This window comes from Fukomys damarensis, unplaced genomic scaffold (assembly GCF_012274545.1).
Source record: "Fukomys damarensis isolate Sample0158 unplaced genomic scaffold, DMR_v1.0_HiC HiC_scaffold_16, whole genome shotgun sequence".
Lineage (NCBI taxonomy): Eukaryota > Metazoa > Chordata > Mammalia > Rodentia > Bathyergidae > Fukomys > Fukomys damarensis.
In genome coordinates, this window is record NW_022900928.1 from 133,298,979 (window position 1) to 133,319,265 (window position 20,287).

The 20,287-nt window shown below is 43.6% G+C and overlaps 1 long non-coding RNA gene across 1 annotated transcript; it reads right to left on the minus strand.

Moving 5' to 3' along the window:
- Positions 1–987: 987 nt before the first annotated feature.
- Positions 988–20,034, minus strand: LOC104863624. Its single transcript, XR_780641.1, has 3 exons — positions 20,007–20,034; positions 6,638–6,779; positions 988–1,064 (listed from the first exon to the last, which is right to left on the minus strand). It is a non-coding gene; the product is annotated as an uncharacterized LOC104863624 (long non-coding RNA).
- Between the last annotated feature and the right edge of the window lie 253 nt (positions 20,035–20,287).

The following is a 20,287-nucleotide window of genomic DNA, read 5'->3' on the forward strand; positions in this document are numbered from 1 at the left end:
CCAACACCCACTGTTTCACCACTCTACATTTTTGGTCCCTCTGTCACAAATCAGATGGCTGTAGTTCTATGGGCTAATTTCTGTGCCCTCTATTTTATTCCATTGGCCTCACTGTGCCTGTACTTTCCCATGCTGCATTATGTTTGTGGTTCTATAACAGCCCTATGAAATGACATTATCTCTTTAGGAATATTCTGGGAAGTATTTGGATCACACATAGAAATGTATCCATTACTGATAATATATATGATATTAGACGGCATTCCATCACTGTGATAAAATACTCAAGACAATCATCTTGTAAGGAGGAAAGGTTTCCTTGGGCTCAAAGTTTGGGAGGCACTGTCAGTTAGCCTGTTGCTTTGGGCCTGTGGCAAAGCAAAACATCATGGTGGGAGTGTTCAGAAGAGTGAGCTGCTCATCTTGTGGCAGCCAAGAAGGTAAATACACAAGAGGTGGGGACTCCAGTGTCCCCGTCAAGGGCACAGACACAGTGACATACCTTCCTCCCACCACCTCTCTATCACACTGCAGGCTGGGGACCTCACCTTCAACACACTGGCCTTCAACGATATTTATCCACCCATAGCAAGCATCCTAGGTGGAAACGAACATGCTGCTTGGAAGAGCTGGTGCGCACCAATAGAATTCCCCCACCAGGAAAATGGCCCCAGCAGTTGCATTTACTCAAAATGGCCCCCACACCGGAAATGAGTCATGTCGGGAAATCAAAACTAACTCCCAACAGGAAAACGAAACTTATCCCACCCCACCTCCTTCCCACCAGAAAGTTTTCCCTCCTAACTGTCCTTCTCGCTTCTAAGTCCAAACCCGCCAGTCAGTTCCACCCTCATCAGTAGCACCAACCTATCACCCACTTACACACTACGCTCTCCCAAACCTCTATAAACCTCTCCCCAACTGGGTTCGCTCTCTCTCACCGTTGTTCAAAGCAGCCCTTTCCTGGCAGCTCTTTCCCCTAATAAAGCCTTGACTCAGGTGCTCCTGTTTCGCTCATTTTCTTTCATACACACAGCTAGTTTACAACTGAAATTACACTGCACCTAGGATTTAAGCACAGAAATTCAAGTTTTGTTGAGTCTCAAAATGTTACTGAAAATTGCAAATAAAGCAAAACCATCAAAAGTTACTATAAATAGTAGTTATTGTTTGTAATTCCCCTCAAAACACTCCCCTTGCTTCAAACACACTTCTCCCATCATTCCTGCCACTTTCTGAGGCAGGTCTGGAGCTCTCCTTCAAGAGTGTCTTTAGTTGCACTCTACTTGCTGTCTCAATGTCCTAAATGACCTTTCCTGGACATTTTGACTTTGAAGAAGAACCAGAAGTCACACAATGCCGGATCTGGTGCAAAAAGTGAATAAAGACACCATAATGTTTCTATTTAACAGAAATTGCCACAAATGTTTTGAATCAATTCAGGACATCAAGGCAGCCATGAAAAGTCACAAAAGAAGACTTCTAGACCTGCTTCTGAAAGTGGCAAAAACAGTGGGATAAATGTGTCTGAAGACAGGGGGAGTCTTTGAGGGGAAATAATGCCAACATGTCTTTTAATTTTTAATTTGAACCTTCTTCACAGAAATGTGGTCATATCCCGTAAGGTCACTGAAACCCACCACAAACAGATTGTGTTTCAGAAGGGGGTAGTTGGAGGAGTTCTCCAGGCGTGTGGCTTTGGCAAGAAGTGGGTCCTCCCAGGCAGGAAACTGTCTGGGTTTGGACTGTTTTTTTTAATGCAGTTATGAGTTGTTTATATGGTGAACATGGTAAAAGCAAATCTTGAGGAGAGAACTGCTGTTTATAAGTGAGTTGTTTGCTCAGGCAGGTAGTTACCTCAGACAAACTGGTTAGCAGGAGGTTCCTAAAACAGAGAGTAAGTCATTTGTTAGTTAACATTCTCTTGTGTGGACAAAAGGGGGATGAACTAGTTCATGTTGACCAGGGTGGTCTGAGTTCTCATTCCAAAATTCCAGTCCCCTGGTAGCCACTTGAAACAAGAACCCACAGGAGCAAGACAGCATCTGTCCTGGATAGCCATATGCCTTTTGCCCTGTAAGTTCAGTTCCCCAGCCTCATCCGTCAGGCTTCAGATTGGAAGCCCACCTGACACAGTGTGTGACAGGTGAATGATTGCGTCAACTGGAGAAGTGTGGTCAAGAGAAGTTTAGCTAAATCAGCTCAGAGATTCCATGCCCTAAGGCCTAGGAGATCCACCCCAGGGCAGCTCCACCTGGATGGTACAAAGGGGAAATGAGGAAGCACTCAGCTGCTTCTACTTCTGGTGGCAGGAACTTCACCTCCTGCCCTGCAACACAGACTCTCCAGCCTCTGGCATGGACTCTTCCATCACAGACCCATCCACCTCCCTATGCAGACCCCACAGGACACTTCAGTGAGCTCCAGACCTCAGCTGAATTCTGCGGTCTCCAGTGTGCAGATGGAACCTCTTGCACTCTTCCTCGTCCAACCCTGTGGCCGGCCATTGTGAGCCAGTCCTGTAAATTCTCATGTATATATTGATATATCTGTGTTATATCTGTTTCTCTAGTAAACACTGACTGATACACAGTGAAAGGGTATCAGGTGGCTCTCACATGCCTTAAATGCCTATTGAACCAGGCTCTTGACAAAACCATGATCTGCACAATGCAGGCAGCGTCTCAGCAGGACCGGTCTGCTTGTGTGTGGCTGGGAGACAACGGACACCCCATGCCTACAGTGGCATCACCGTGCTGGCCACCTGCCTGGCTGCCTCTCACAGATGCCCAGGTACAAGGTAGAGCCCTGCTTCCCACCCATCTTAAGACTCCCCCCAGTGTGTGGTGTTTAAATAGTGAACCACTTCAGTGACAAATCTCCACAGTGATGACACATTTGTACCCCTCTGTGCACATCCCCCTCTTTCTTATCTGCCACTTCAATTTGTAGTGAAAATGCTTTAGGTCCTAACAGCTCCCTACATGCCATCGGGAAACTGTGAACATAGTGTTCCTTTTCTGCTAGTTCTAAATATGTTCAAAACACCAGAATGTACCCATACTACCTCAGATTTGTGGGGGGAAAAGTATTTGTGAATATGTAGGCAGAACAGAGTGAAACTTCAAAATGAAAATTTGTGTATAGCCTCCTACTCATTTTAATAAAAACAACGATATTCACATGTGTTGGGACAGATTGCTAATAATGCCAGAGACTGGGAGAGAGAGCAAGAGGTGGAGGGCTCCCCAGACACCTGCTACCTCTTCTCACCAGGAGCATGAATGAGACTCTGAATGTGCAATCCTGTGTACAGTAGGAGTCCAAGTGGAAGAGAGGGTGCAGAGATTTTGTGGGGAACTCAAAGGGAAGGGACCCCAACAGTAGAAAAGTTTGACATTTTTAAAGGAGCAAAAGCACAAAGTAACAGGACACAGCCAAGTCCTAGGAGTCTGTTAATCAGTGAGTTTTCTGATTCCCAAATGCTGTTGCAGTGAGAAGGTCAAGTGGAAACCAAAAGGGGAAAATTGTGAAGTATTTAACAAAAAATGGTCATGTAAATTAAAAATACAAATACATGGTCTAAAAGTACACATTTTATAATAATATAATAGCATATATATAATATATATGCTGATGGGGGTAACTAAATTGACCAACAAAAAAGGGAATAGGAAGGACATGTAGTGAGAAAAGGGAATGGATGATGCGTGGATGGGTGGATGGGTGGATCGGTGTGCGAATGGATGGGTAAATGGGTGGATGGTTGGGTGGATAGATTGATGGATAGATGGATGGATGGATGGATGGATGGATGGATGGATGGATGGATGGATGGATGGATGGATGGATGGATGGATGGGTGGATGGTTGGGTGGATGGATTGATGGAAAAATGGATGGATGGATGAATGGATGAATGGATAGATGGTTAGGTGGATGGTTGAGTGATGGTTGGGTGGATGGATGGATGGATGGATACATGGTTGGATGGATGGATTGATGGAAAAATGGATGGATGGATGAATGGATAGATGGTTGGGTGGATGGTTGGATGGACAGATGGATGGATGGATGGATGAATGGATAGATGGTTGGATGGATGGTTGGATGGATGGATGGCTGAGTGATGGTTGGGTGGATGGATGGATGGATAGATGGTTGGGTGGATGGTTGGATGGATGGATGGATGAATGGATAGATGGTTGGGTGGATGGTTGGATGGATGGATGGTTGAGTGATGGTTGGGTGGATGGATGGATGGATGGATAGATGGTTGGATGGTTGGATGGATGGATGGATCAATGGAAAGGCAGGTATAAAAACAGAAAGGACTAGGATGTATCACTGCTAATAATAATCCATGAACTACAGAGTAACTTTTTGCACCTGAGGATTAAGAAGAAAATTAGTATATTTGGGATAACAGTGCAGTCCTTCCCTGACTTAATTTGGTGAAAACTACAGCCAAAAGCAGAAGGGACCAGCAAGCACATTACCCTTCCTCACCCTTGCAAACTTCCAGCTTGGTTCAGAGGAACATGGATTTCCCACCACATGTAGGTTGAGATTCTAACCAATTTTCTTGAATCTTCAAAGACAAATGACCTCATCTGACATCTGGTGTTCGTGCCTGTCTGTGTGTGCGTGCGAGTTTGTGTATGTGAGCATTTGTGTGTGCAGAGAAGCAAAAGCTGAATGGAACGTTTGAAGCTATGAGTAATGGTTGTCTCAGGACAGTGGGAAAGGTTGAGGAGGGATTTCAGTCTTGTTTTACAGTCTGTTTAAAAAGTGTCCAAAGAACATGCATTATTTTTGTAAGGACTTCAAACCTACTCATCAGCTAGATTTAGTTCTGGGAAGCACTTCTTCATTTTGTTTGCAGGATTTGGATGTGGCTTTAATGTTTGATAATTCCCCACTGGTTTCATTGTTGGGCCAGTAAAGAGGATGAAGAGTTGAAGAAAATCAAACCATCTCCTCACAGTTGGGGTTCCTTAACAAACTTTCATACATTTTTTAAATAACAACACGACAGCATTGGATTCTGACTATTCAAGACATCTAAGTATTGGTAAAATAGGCCACTTAATCCAGCGCTGGAAATTCTGGGAAAACTGAGCGATTTAGTCAACACTATAAAGGTAACAGGAACTTTTAAATACATCTGCTTCAGAAAGTCCTGTAAATAACATATTCCGTGAAAGACACCTTAGATTTGTATGCCCTGGGCCAATTTCTACATACTCTGTGGCTGAACTTTGTCTTGCTTCTTATTTTCTCCCTTCCACATGCAACACCGAACTAAGAGCTCGGGACAGTTAACTCGAGCGGAGCGTGCGGCCACATGGAAGAGGCAGCAGCGCGATGGGCTCATTGTCCACACTGAGTTGGGGTGTGGGAGGGACTCTGGGTCCCCGGGTGTTAGCAGTCACAGGACCAGAGTTTTCCCAGTCTCGACTCCTACACAACACCCAAGAACCAGCTGATACCCACATCCCAGAGTTGCACAGCAGAGCCCCGTCGTTAGGCAACTCCAAATGTGTCACTGGGCAGAACTCGGTCATTGGAAATCTCAGCTTCTCTGAGCCAGATGTCAGTGGTTTTGTGGCTGATTGCACAAGAGTCCTGGGAATTGAGGAATCGGCGTCTGTTTTGCTACAAGGCTGCAGCTCAAACAGTGCTTCTCTTCCTTGAGCCTGTTCTCTGTCTTTAGCTTCAAATATAGACGTATTTTGTACTCAACAGAATTACTGTGTTTGTTTCCTAGAGCCCCAAAAGTTATCAGTTTTTTAAGAAAAGTCACCTGGCTATGTTGAAAAATACCATCCAATTTTCTTGGCTTCCTGTCTGCAATTGAAAATATTTCATTATAGACCACTTTCTGAGAAGTCTAATAAAAATCATATTGGACATGTTTATGTCTTTTCACACATCCAAAATTAACATAATTCATATTTCCTTCATCCAGCCCATATAGATTCACATTTCACAGGAAAAATTGAGGCTTGCTCACAACTTCCCTTTATGACTTTTTCTTTCTTATTTTTTTTATTTTTTGGGGGGCAGGAATCAAACTCAGGTCCCTGTGCTTACAAGGCAGGCAGTGGCACCACTGAACTAAATCCCCAGCCCTATGACTTTTTTCTTAACTGTAATATTTATATTACTGTTTATATCAGTATATTTCTTGTTTTTGTGTACACTACCATAATTTACATTAAAAAAAACCAGCAAGGTGGCACAGGTCTGAAGTCCCAGCTACTTGGAAAGCTGAGGAAGAAGGATAAACAACCCCATGAGTTCAAGACCAGCCTGGACACTATGCTGAGACCCATCTCAAAAAATAAATAAATACATGGAAGTACTCTGATTTTTAAAGTAGATTTGCTGAGATTTAGTTTGAATACAGTAAATCCACCCAATGCAGATACACCAGTCCCCGTGTTTTGACAAATACATGGTTGACCAGTCCCTAACAGCAATTAAGATGTAGAATCCTTCTACCCCACCAAAGTTCCCTTGAGCCCATTTCTCATCAGGCTCCTCGCTCCTGCTCTGGGCCCTAAAACTGCATATCTGCTTTTCCTTCTAGGCTTTCCTTTCCTCAGTCATCACAAACACCAAGTCAGACTTACAGCTCTTCAAGTCCAGCAGAATGCTTTTGAGAGTCATCTGTATCTGTGCACATCTCAGTAAGTCATTCCTTCTTGCTGCTGCCTCATATTCAGTTGCATTGGAGTATGAGAGCTTCTTTTTTTCCATTAAGTTTGTTGGTACCTGTTAGGTATACAGCATAGGTACATTCGTCATTGGGATCTTGTACCTCTTTACATGATGTATCTTGGTTCTTATTTTCCCCCATTCCCCTGCCCTCCCTTCAACCCCTCCGCCCTTTCCTATTTACAAAGACTTTGTTTCCATTTTTTCCTTTCCTCATATTTTTTCTTTCCCCTTATTTCCTTTCCCCTGCCCTTCCCACTTCCCCTATACCTTTAGCCCTTTTCTTCCTATTTCACATTGTCAATTATACCATTTGAACCTTATTCACACTTTTAGCTTTTCACACCAGAGAAACTATTTGATATTTACACGTGTGTCTTATTTATTTCATTTAAAAGGATGGCCTCAATATGCATCCATTTTCCTATGAGTGACTCTAATTTTTCATTCTTTATAGCCAAGTAGTACTCCATTTCATAGAAAAACCACATCTTCTTTATCCAGTCTCCAGTTGATGGGCAATTGGGCTGTTTCCAAGTTTCGGCTATTACAAACTGTGCTGCTATAAACATGGGTGAGCATATATTGCTGTGGTGTGATTCTTTTAATTCTTTTGGAAAGATACCCAGAAGAGGGATAGCTGGATCAAATGAGACGTCTAATCCTAGTTTTTTGAGATATCTCCATATTGATTTCCACAGTGATTGCACCAGTCTGCACTCCCACCAACAATTGAAGAAGGGTTCCTTTCTCCCCACAACCCCACCAGCACTTGTTATTGGTTGATTTCTTGATAGCAGCCATTCTTTCTGAGGTAAGGTGAAATCTCAGCTTTGTCTTTATCTGCATCTCTCAAATGACCAGTGATGTTGAACATTTTTTTTCAAATATTTATTTGCTGCTTTTACTTGTTTGTCAGAGAATTATCTGTTCATTTCAGATGCCCATTTTTTAATTGGGTCTTTATATTTGGGGATCTGATTTTTTTGAGTTCTTTATATATTCTAGATAGTAGACCTTTGTCTGAGGAACAGCTGATAAAATTTTTTTCTCACATTGTAGGTTGCCTTTTAGCTCTGTTGGTGGTTTGTCTTGCAGTACAGAAACTTTTTAATAATATGAGATCCCAGTTGTTGATTCTTTTTGCTAGTTCCCGTGCTACTGAGGTTTTGTTCATAACGTCATTTCCTATGCCAATGTCTTCAAGAGTTCTACCTAACTTATCTTCCAGCAAGTTTAGTGTTTCTGTTTTAATATTTAGATCTTTAATCCACTTCAATTTTAGTTTAGTGCATGAGGAAAGATAGAGGTCTAGTTTTAATATTTGACAGGTTGAAATCCAGTTTTTCTAAAACAACTTATTAAAGAGGCTATCTTTCCTCCACTGAGGATGTTGGCTCTTTTATCAAAGATGAGGTAGCTGAGTATGCCTGGAGTAGTTTCTGTATCTTCTAATCTATTCCACTGATCCTCAGGTCTGTTTCTTTATTAGTACCATGTTGTTTTTATAACAGCGGCTTTGTAGTATAGTTTCAAGTTGGGATTGTGATACCCCCTGCCATGTCTCTGTTTCCTAGAGTGGCTTTTGCTATTCTAGGTCTCTTTTGGTTCCAAATGAATTTTTGGATTGATTTCTCTAGTTCTGTGAAATATACTGTTGGAATTTCAATCAGGAATACATTGAATCTATACAGCAGATTGGAAATCTGTACCAGATTTGGAAATATGGCCATTTTCACTGTTTGTTCTTCCTACCCAGGAGCAAGGAGCTAGGCTGCTACCCCTACTTCAGCACCCTGGGCCTCCAAGCGGTACAGATGGATGAGGAGTGGAGCTACACAGGCACCCCCATAGCATCACCCCAGTGCCTCCCCACCCCTGCCTCTGGTCTCATGGCTGTGCCAGTACCTGGATCCACACTGCAGAGGCATAGGGGGTCATAAAGGCCACTGTCCTGAGCTCCAGAAGACAGAGCAGAAGTGAACCACAGAAAGAGGGCCTCTCTCAGGCTCCTTGATGAACACGGAAGCCCGCTGGGAAAGGGAGGAGAATCCCTGCAGTAAAGGCACCAGACCTCTGTGGTTGGTGAGTTGGAGAGATCACCACCTCCCGTCAGAACCTGGTCAGTCCTTAGGGGAAGGGCAGCTGGAACCTGCAGTAGAACCTTGCAGAGTTCAACCCTGCAGAAGGTCAGGGAGCTGAACTAGGGCCTTGCAGCCAGAAATCAGCCTGAATCTCAGTGGTCTGCTGCTGGCTTGCTGAGGCTAATTGGCTTAGATCTGCACGCTGCTGCCCACATTGTCTACTGTGACAGCAGAGACACTCTGAGGAGGCCCTACATTTTTATTTTTTATATTTTAAATTATTTCCCCCCTTATTTTTAATTTTCTTTTTTCCCCCACTCTTTTCAGTTTCTTCCTTTTTTCTGTCTTCTTTTTCCTTTTTTTTCTCTTTTCTTTCTCTTTCCTACTCAATCTCTTGCTATCCCACATTGTTCTTCATCTCCCTTTTGTTCCTGTTCTGGACCTAGTTGAGATTTCTTCTCTCTTTTTCTTTTCTTCTCTCTTTTTCCTTCTCTTGAGAACTTCTTTGCTTACCAAATTAGAGATATTTTATTCATTTCCAGCTTGGGCCAATTAAGAACATAGACCCAACAGGTAACTCTTCATCCCTGAATCCTAAAATGGTGTACTTCAACTCCACAGAGTGGCCAAGCTATTTTCTAAAAAAGGTGTGATAGAATACACCTCAGACTTGCCATCTTAGCTGTCTTTATTCTTACAGCTCAGTGGTACCAAATACAATCACAATGTACACCTCTCACCACTGATCTACCTCTGTGGCTCTTTTGATGTTGTAGAACCCAAACTCGATTCCCATTTGATGATAACTCTCTTTCTACTGCACCCTGCAGCCCCTAGAGACCATCATTCCACTTTCTGTCTCTGTGACTTGACTCCCTCTGCATTTCATGTAAGTGAAGTGATACAGCACGTGTCTTCTGTGATTGAATTATTTCACTGAACATCATGTCCCCTTAACACATTGGATCATCCACCTTGTAGTCCATGATAGAAGGTTCAACTATGTGTAGCTAGAGCAGAACTTCCTGTCTTTTTAGGATGAAAAATATTCTGTTATGTATACCTCACACATTGCTTTTCCACTCAACTGTGAATGGACCCTTGGGTTGCTTCCATATTGTACTTACAGCAGATCATGTTGCTAAGAACTTGGGTATACAAATAATCTCTCCATGATCCGCCTTTGATTTTTCAGCTATAGTCCCAGAAGTAGAGTTTCTGGATCATTCGGTAACTCTATTTTCAATTTCTTCAAGGAACCACTACCCTGTTTTCAACAGTGGTGGTGCCATTTTACATTTTTAGCAACAATATGCAAGAGTTTCACATTCTCCACATCTTTGTGATATCTTTTCTTTTCTCTTCTCTTCTTTTCTCCCCCACCCCCACAGTAGTGGGAATTGAATTCAGGGTATTTGAACTGAGCTACATCCCTGGCCCTTTGTTTGTTGTTTGTTTTTTTGTTTGTTTGTTTTGAGACAGAGTGTTGCTAAATTGCCCAGGCTGGTCTCCAGCTTGTAATCCTTCTATCTCAGCCTTCCAGAATGCTGAATTATGGGTGTAGACTGCCATGATCAATTTACTGTCTTGATATTGTCTTTCATGGACTATTTTTTAAAATATTCTTATGATGTTTAATTTGTCTAGTTTCTTGTTTTGCTTTTACCTTTGAGTTTATATCCAAGAAGTCATTACTAAAACTAGATATTAAAGTTTTATTCTATGTTTCTTTATAAGAGTTGTGGGTGTTTTGGTTGTACATTTAGGTATTTGATCCATTTTGAGTTAAATTTTGTATGTGGTGTTAGTCAAGGGTCTACATTTAATCTTTCTCATGTGGAAACAGTTCCCCAGAACCACTTGTTGAAAAGATTGCTCTTTTTCCTATTGAATGATCTTGGCACCTTGTGAGAAATTGTTTGACCATGTACACAAGGATTTATTTCTGGAACCTCTGCTTAGTTCCGTTGCTCTAGATATTTGCTTTTATTCCAGAACCACACTGTTGATTAATGGGACTTCACCACAAGTTTTAAAATTGGGAAATGTGAGTCTTCTAGCTTTGTTCTTATTTTAAGAGTTGTTTTGGATATGAGGTCCCTTGAAAATCTATGTTAATTTTAAGATAGATTTTTCTATTTCTTCAGAAAATGTCTTTGGAGCTTTGATGGATGTTGCTCAGACTATGTAGATCACTTGGATAGTAATAACATCTAAAGCATATTGAGTATACCAATCGGTGAACAAGACATATGTTTCCACTTATGTATGACTCATTTTGTTTTTGTCAGCAATGTTTTGCAGTTTTCAGTATACAAGTTTTTTGCCTCCTTAAGTTAATTCCTATTTTATTCTTTTTGATGTTACTGTGCATGAAATTCTTTTCATAATTTCCTTTGAAATTGTTGTTATGAGCGAACAACAAAACAACTTAATTTTGGTGTTGACTGTGTCCTGCTATTTTTCTGAATTACTTTATTCATTTATTACTTCTGTGTGTATGCGCATGTGTGTAAACAGGATTTTCTATACAGGTGTGATCATATCATCTGAAAACAGAGATACGTTTACTTGTCCTTTCCAAATTTATGTGTTTATTTGTTTCTTCCTGGTACTGGGGTTGAACCCAGGGCCTTCACACTGAGCTACATCCCAGACCCTTATCTCCTTTTTAATGTTGACACAGAGACTTGCTAAAAATTTCCAGGCTGGGCTTGAACCTGTGATCCTTCTGCCTCAGTCTCTGAGAACACTGGGACCAAAAAGTGCACCACCATGCTGTTTCTACTTTGATTATTTTCTTTTTTGTTTGGGGTCATGGAATATAAAGAAATGGGCATTATATCTCATTCAAAGGAGAAAAAAATCAAGAGAAACTGTCTCTGCAAAAAAGACCTGATGTCAAATCTGCTAGACAAAAAGTTTAAAAATATTTTAAAGATGCTCCAAGAACTAAAGAAGGATGGGAGAAAATTGAGATCATGTATGAACAAAATGGAAATATCAAGGAAGAAAACCTAAAATTAATCCAGAAAGAAATTCTAACTTGCAAAGTACAATAAATGAAATCAACCACCCACTACAAGAATTCAGAGGCAGATTTGTGCAGGCAGAAGAAAGGGTCAGAAAACTTGAAAATGTGGCAATGAAGTTATTAAGGCCAATTAATAGAAAAAGTTTTAAAAGTGAACAAAGCAATTTTACCTATGAGAAACCATCAAGTGAATCAATGTACTCATTCTTTGAGCTCCAGCAAGAAGAGACAAAAAGAAATTGGGAAGAGAATATTTGAGAAGCAATGGCTGAAAGTTCCAAAATGTAATGAATGACATGATTATAAACATCAAAGAAGATCAATAATTGCCAAGTAAGATAAACTCATAGAGTCCCACACTAAAACATTTTATAATCAAACTTTCAAAGACAGAGAGAGTAGTAAATGCCACAAGAGAAATGACTCATCATACACAAGGGATCCTTGCAGGATTCTCAGCAAATTTCTCACCTGAAACTTTGGAGGCCAGAAAGCTGTGGACAAATATATTCAAAGTGCTGTACAAACAAAATAAAACAAAGCCTGTCAATCACAAATCCTGTATCAAGCAAAACTGCTCTTCGAAAGTTAAAGTATTTTCAGATAAACAAAAGCTGGGCAAATTCTGTCACCATCCAACCTATTCTGCAGTAAATGTTTAATGAGTCGGAGAGGCTAAATGAAGGGCACTACACAGGTGCTCAAGCCATGTGAACAGATGAAGATTTATATAAGCTAGTATGGGTGGCCTTTACTTTCTGTTTTATCCATAAGAGAGAAATACTTTTAAAAATAATTACTCTAAGAGCTAGTATTACAACTTTGATTTATAAATTCACATTTCTTGTATACATAATTTAAGAGACATGTATTTAGAAGAATTATTAGTTTATGTTTGGGGGCACATGAGTATAAAGATGTGATTTGGGGACATCAACAGCTGAAGTGGTGGGGATACAGTAAAAAAGAAGAATGCTTGTATGTCATTGTATGTTCTTGAATGTAAGCTGGGATACATTTTAAACCAAGCGTTATAACTTTAGGATGCTAAGTGTAATCACACTGGTAACTGTCCTCGTCACTTTCTTGTCACAGAAACACAATCCCGAAACCCACATCTTAAAAGGAGGAAGGGTTTATTTTGATTCATGCTGCAGGGCATGGTCTGGATCCAAGGTAGGAGGGACAGAGCGGAAGGACCTGAACATAGGAAGATGCTCCTTGTGGCAGCCAGGAAGAGGAGAGAGAGGGGAGGAGCCAGGGAGGAAGACAGACTGTCCCAGGCCCCGCCCCCAGTGACCCGCCTCCTCCCCAGGCCCCGCCTCCCAAGAGCACGTCTGATTGAAACCTGTCAGTCAGGTGGAGCATCCCCAGTAGCTCTGATTCTGAGCCGGAAAGGTGCTTGGGGAACATTTACATATAAACCATAACAGTAACCATGACAACATCTGAAATATGCAAAAAGGAAATGAGAAAGTAATTGAAACATTTCACTATGAAAAACCAATTAAAAACAAAATAAAACAATATAGTGAGCGACAAAAAAGCTAAGCTATAAGGCATATAGAAAACAAATATCAAATGATAGCAGTCCCTCCTCAACAATAATTACTTTAAATATGAGTTGATGAAACTTGAAAATAGAGGATGAAGAAAGATATTCCCTGTAGATCATAACTAAGAGACCAAGGCAGCATTTATAGCTGTGTCTCACTTAAAATGGTTTTGCTGTGTCCCATTATGCTTTGGTGTTGTGATTCTGTTTTCATTCACAGGAGATTTTCTTTCAAATTTTTATTTTCTTTTTAATTAACAACTAGTAAGAGAGAAAAGGAATAATCTCTGATAATCTATTACCCAGTATGGTGATAATTCATAATAATGAATTATACAATGGGAAGTGATAACAGTTTAATTAGTCTAAATATTCTTTAATTTCCTTTGTGATCTTTTGATCCATTGGTCATTTAAGAATGCACTGTTCGATTTACATAGATTTGTGAATTTTACTGTTTTACTCCTATCATCCATTCCTAACTTCATCTTGCTACAGTGAAAGAAGATACTTTATATCCATCTACCTTTTTAAATCTATTGCAACTTAATTTGTGGCCTAACATATAGCCTAGTCTGGAAAATGTCCCATGTACACTCAAGAGGGATGTGTAGAGTTGGGTAGAGTGTCCTGTATGTGTTTGTTAGATGTAACTGATTTATTGTATTTGTTAAACCGTGCTTTTTAAATTATCTTCTGTCTCATGCTCTATCCATTGGTGAGAGTGAGACTATTATTGCCCAGCTGTCTGTTTCTCCCTTCAGCTCTGTTGATTGTTGCTTTGTATGTTTTAATGGTCAGTCAACAGGAAAGTAAATGTTTATCACTGTGACAAACCCTGCTGTGAGGACAAAGCAAGCCAGAAACGGACCATTTTCAGTCAGGAAGAGCGCTCATCGGGAACCCAGTCTTCTGGCAGAACTGTGAGACGTGCATTTATTCTGTTTAAGCCACCTCTCCATGACACTTTTGTTGTATATAAGTGTGATTTTAAAAGAAGATGGTCAATGTTGAATTTTTTTAAGTTTATTATAGCAAAGGACACATTGCAAGCAATCATCCTCAAAATACATCCCCTTGCTTTGAACACACTTCTCCCATCACTCTTGCCACTTTCCGAAGCAGTGCCAGAAGTCCTCTTTCCTGAGTGTCTTTACCAGGTGTGATCAGTGATGGTGAATGCTGTCACAGAGCATCACTCAACAGAAAGACGGGCTTGAAGAAACGCCACAGTGTGTCCTCATCCACCTATCCACCAGACCTGGCACCGTGCAGCTCTGGCTCTTCTCCAAAGTCACAATGTCCATGAAACACAAATGCTTTGAATCTGTTTGGGGCATCGAGGCAGCCAGAACAGTGTAACTGAGAACATTCATAAAAGAGGACCCCAGAGCTGCTTCAGAAAGTGGCAAGGATGGAATACGCATGTTTGAAATGGGGGGGGATACTTTGAGGGAGAGTCATGACAATGTGTCTTTTACTGTAATAAATTCTTAAAAGTTTAAACATGAACTGCATTTTGTGACTAAACTTTGTAAATCTGAGTTAAGAAGGACAGCTCAGTGGTCTGTGGGCCAGTGTTCCCTCACCCTGTCCTCCTTTTCGTTTTCCTGCTTTATTAATTAAACCTGTCAAGAAACTGGGGCCATTGTGTTCTGCTTGGTTCCATCTGCAGCAGGCCCACTGGGCTTCAAGTCTGTCCACCAACTCGGGATGTGAGGACGGGCACAAAACCACCCTGGGAATTCCTACCTTCAGCCACACCCATCGGCTCTGCCAACCCTGGGAGCCCTGCATGGTGGGAGTAGGCAAGGAGGTCCCTGGGCACTTGCCGCACATGATTAATCTCATGCCAGTTCCCACCTGGCTACGGTCCTGTATAAATCACCCTGCAGACAGTCCCTGCAGGGACGCAGGCAACAAGACCTACACCTCTGAGGTCACTTTACAGGCCTGCCTGTGTAAACAGCCAGTCCAGATCTCTGGCCCATCTCTCCGTATACATTCCCGGCAGAGACATGACTAGCAGCTGACGTGATCCTACAGTAAGTCAATGTAAGCATGGGGATGGAAATTTTATGAGGTGACTCATGTGGGGACCTGAACATCAGCACAGCTGCTCTTCCTCTGAGCGAAATTTGATGGCATGGGAAAAATAGACACAGTGCGGCAAGAATATAGGTTGTTTGAACAACACCATCAAGCAGCCTGACCCCATCTGCTTTTTTTATGTAATGCAGAACACATTGCTTCTGAGTGCACTTGGGGTCCACAAGGAAAGGCCTCGTACTGCACCACAGAAAAAGTGAAAAGACATTTCAGAAGTGAGAAGCCGGGGACAAACTGTTTTAGGATCACAACAGAATTGAATTAGAGATCCATGAAAACAAAAGATCTAAAAAATCCTTGAACGTTAAAAAACAAACTGCTGATAGAATTTTTTTAAAAAAACCCGTGCTGGCAGAACTCGGGGCTGTGGCTCTGCTGGGGTTGAGACTTGATGGAGGGAGGGAACACGGAGGAGCTGTCTGAGTGGTGAGGACAGAGATGGCTCTGTCCCATGGGGTGTCGGCTCCTCAGGTGCATATGGTCCTCAAGAGTCGTTGTCTTTTCCACTGAAGCTGCACATATTTCACTGAGTACACACTTTACCTCAGCTAAGTAAATCCTGTTACAGTTTCCATCTAGAATGTTCCCCGAAAGCCTCGCGAGGTCAGAGCCAGAGGCTTTGGAAGGCGGCTGGACCCTGGGGGCGCTACATTGAGTTCATAGCTGAAAGTGCTGTAGCAGGTGGGGCCTGGCGGAAGAGGCGGGTCCCTGGGCCGTGGTCTGGAAGGGGTACCTCCCTCCCAGTGCCTTCCTTTGGTCTCTGCTTCCTGGCCACCAAGACATGGGCCTTTCTGCCATGGCATTTCTGCCTCAGATCCAGCCACCTATGGACTGAAACCTCAGTCCTTCACACAGTAGGAAGGTGGGGGGGTTGTGGAGAAACCCCGAGTCCAACTGTAAATTGTAGACATTGGGTATTTTGTTCCAGTAATGAGGAAGTGGCTAAAACACCCTTTCGTCCCTCCCAACTATGACAATGGCACTATGCATTAGGTGGCTACATTCTCCATCCATACCTGTTGTCACAACATACTTTTTAATAGCATCCTCTTTAACGCCCAAAGTGTCCTGGTTTTTGTGATATTCCTCTGGCCCCTGCCTCTGAGGCCCTGGTTACTGGTAGGGTCCAGAGGAGGAAGCCTGCAGGATGCAGGAGGATGGGGCAGTGAGCAGTGAGCACTCGGGTGGCAGGGAGCACTTTGGAGGAGGGACTGCAGGGGCCACGCTGTGCACACAAGAAAATCCATCTTTGCCCTGTGAGGCGGAGGGAGGGAGGGAGCAGGAGCTGCATGGGATCTGACAGACATTAGGGAAGCGGTCACCCAGTCTAGTACAGGTTTGTTAACCAGTAGTTAATGCTTAGTTGGACACAACAGATTTTCTCCACGAATTCTCCCAACCTGCCCACCTTCCTACCATGTGAAGGGCTGTACCCTCGTTTACCTTCACCCATACCAGATGCGGTATTTCCTTTTCTCCTTTCTCATTCCTTTGTAAGTAGACTGAATGCGACCGAGATCATAGGCATCGCCTGGGACATGAGTGTGGTGATCACGTGACAGTGCCCGAGTATGGCTGTCACGTGTGAGCTCCAGGACAGACTGACACCAACTTCACAGTCTGTCGTCACGGTCTCGGGTCTCACTGAGTAAGTAGCAAACCACCCCCAAGCTTAGGGAGTCAGAACCAGCCCTTTCTTATTCGCCCAGAGTCCTGTGGATTGGCGATTGGGTGGAGCAGTTGGGCTCTGATGCACTGGAAGGGGCATGGGCCTCACTGGGTCCCAGCCTGGAGGGGTGGCATCTGTCCAGCACCTTGACAGCAGGCCCATCATCCTCACCTGGCTACCAGGTTCCAAAAGCAGCAAACCTCGAGGGACAACACTCTGCAAGCTTCTGCCTCTGTCCTGTGTGCATGACCAGCTCAGCTGCAAGGGCAAAGGAGTAGGCTTTGCCTCTGGAGCGGGGGGGATAGCAACTTTCCTACCATGTTATTTGTTTTTTAGTCTACTTAAGTCATACGAATAAAATCTTCCAATTAAGTCTGTAGAACAGCTAGCTTTTTCTGAAAGCACTCTCTTGGCTCTTCTTGCAGTGCACACCGGGGAGAGGAGCCCACGTGGGTGTGACCCCAGCAGAAAGAGAGGAACACATCATTTCCTGGCTCTGTCCAATGTTGCTAATCACATGGAAGCTTGCAGTTTGTTGTTCAGAGAAGTAGCATTGGGACATAGACAGTGCCACAGAGCTCTTCGCTGAATGCTATTAGAAGACATGGGGGAGAGGGCTTGGGTTTCTGAATAATGCCAGCACTTCTGGTCTCCACTGCCTGGAGTGTGCAGTGGCACAAGGTGGCATTTGGGTGAAGAGACCCACAGCACCCGTCCAGCTCTGCCTGAGCTGGGTCACTAATGGTCATCAGAGATGCATGGGGAGTGCACTGACTCCTGCCAAGTCCTCCTGGGCCTGAAGAAGCCTTGGGAGTCAGACAAGCATGGGGTAGAGGCACAGGGAGAGGCATGGGAGCCGACACAGCCTCATCACCCTCCTGAAAGTAGACGTCTTTCCTGAGACCAGGTCAGAAGAGCAGAGACTGATCCCCTCTCTGACCTGAGGGATATATAAAAAAAAAATTGTAACAATCCTTAGAGCTATTAGGGGTTTACATAATTTTCCCCAAAGAGAAAAATCACAAACCCCTTGTAGCTACTGCTACAAGAAAACCCTGGAAAGAGGTGGTGAGTGGCTTGGTGCCCAACATCAGGATAATTTTCAACTCCACCTGGGCAGTGTCACCTCCCCTAAACTACTGGCCTGGGCAAGACAGGGAGAGAGAGGGGAGAGCTGTGGTGTGTGTGGCTTACTTAGTCAATAATTTATGTGCTTACCAGTCTAGAGGGAAAGTTTGAGTGACACAGAAAAGCTCCTTGCCAGTGTCTAAGAACTGATTTAGAATGAGTTCTTCAGAGAACCAAACACTCAGGCACAACTGGTTTCCAAGGGAACGTGTTCTGGGGTCAGCAGTGATGACCCCTGGGTGCGATGACCACAGCAATGTGCACGCTGGATGAACAGCTTGAGCATCCAGAGCGATGTGCATGGCAAGGTCTGCGGCTTGGGAAGGCCCTCCAGCCCTACCACTGTGGGCACGAAGTCCAGCAGAGAAAGAGGGTGGGGGCTTTGACTCTGCTCTGGACGTGGGGAAGAAGCAATTACAGGGCACAGAGCAGTCGTGGCAAACTGACGGCATGCGTGCCACACCAGAGAGGCTGTTTGAATGATTGGAAGCTCTAAAAGGTTCACCATCACTGACAGACAGTGTTAAGGAGCAAGTGTCTGTGGTAGGCACTGAAGCTGGATCCCACCAGCAAACCAAGAAGGAGGACCTGGGGCCTGGTTCCCCATCTCCTATCCACCATTGGCTTTCGGCCACTTGCAGGGTCACTCCGTGCCACTCTGGCCTCCCTGTGCCCTGGCTGGGTACACTCACGGCAGGAGAACACTGGTAGGTGGAAGGTTGTGAGTTCCTGTGGTAGGAGGCAGGGGTGGGTGCAGTAAGGGCCACAAAGGCTGTCTTGGTTACTTTTCTCATTGCTGAAACAGAAGAGCCAACTCCCAAAGTTAAAGGGGGGAAGATTATAGCAGCTCACAGTTTATAGAGGTTCAGCACATAGTTGGCTGGCTCCAAGGCAAAGCAGAGGGACATTGCAGAACAGAAACAGTTCATGGCCAGTAGAAGGTGGCAAAGCAGTGAAGTAGCAAAGAAGCAGCAGCCGGCCTGCCTTCTTTCTGCCCCTTTGCATCCACCCAGGCTACCCAGGCTGGGCCTCCCTATTACCACACCCAAAACTATGCCAGGCCCATCAGTGAACTCGTTTAGTACCCACACACCCTCAATCCCAGCATCACACACCCTAATTTAGCCACCTCTACAAAGCCCCCACTATGATGGCAGGAGGTGAGGAAGGGCCAGCATGAACATCTGCTGCATCCCGCCCAAGGCTAGCAAAGGCGAAGCAGCGGGACTTTGGCTTCACAGTTAATAGTTCAGCTTGTTAACTAGTTCTTGAGTGGTAATTCACTGGGAGTTTGGGCTTGCTACTGTAGTGTAACCTGGCTTATTCTGGCTGATCTGCCTGAAAGTAAACCCAAAAGGACCATCCTGGCTATCTGGGAGGGAGGCTTTCTCCTGGTGGTGTGGGTGAAGTGAATGGAAGGTACCCTGAGGGCAGAGGCAGTCACAATTGGATGCCCTGAGAGGCAGCCTGGGCTGGCAGTGACAGGGAGGGTCCAGGCTTTAACCCCTGCCTCCTACCCACTGGTTCTGTGCTCTGGGGAAGCCAGCTAACAACACTGGGCCTTAATTTCCTCATCAATAAAATACAAACAGTAGTTGTAGGTTTTGAAGATCAATTAGTATTTGAAAGCATTTAGAGGAGCGTCTTGCTATTGAAGTGACTGTGGTCTAAACAGGTAAATAGGATGGAGGCTCTGAGAACTCACCATTCACCTGGCACCAGGCAGCCTGGAGATGGTGTTTACTTAGGGGTGATGTGGCTCTCAGGGCAAAGTCACAGGAAATCTCTATGCTCTGCTGGACACCTTCCAGATTCCCTCACAGCACACCAACTCACCTCTTTGGCAATTTAACCAAAAGAAATAATAATATGTTTTAAAAAGTAGAAACAATTACTGAGTGTTAACTGGACTGGATTTGTGTAGGTTCTACCCTAGCTGTTACCCAGAATGCTCTACCCTAGCTGTTACCCAGAATGCACTGCTCA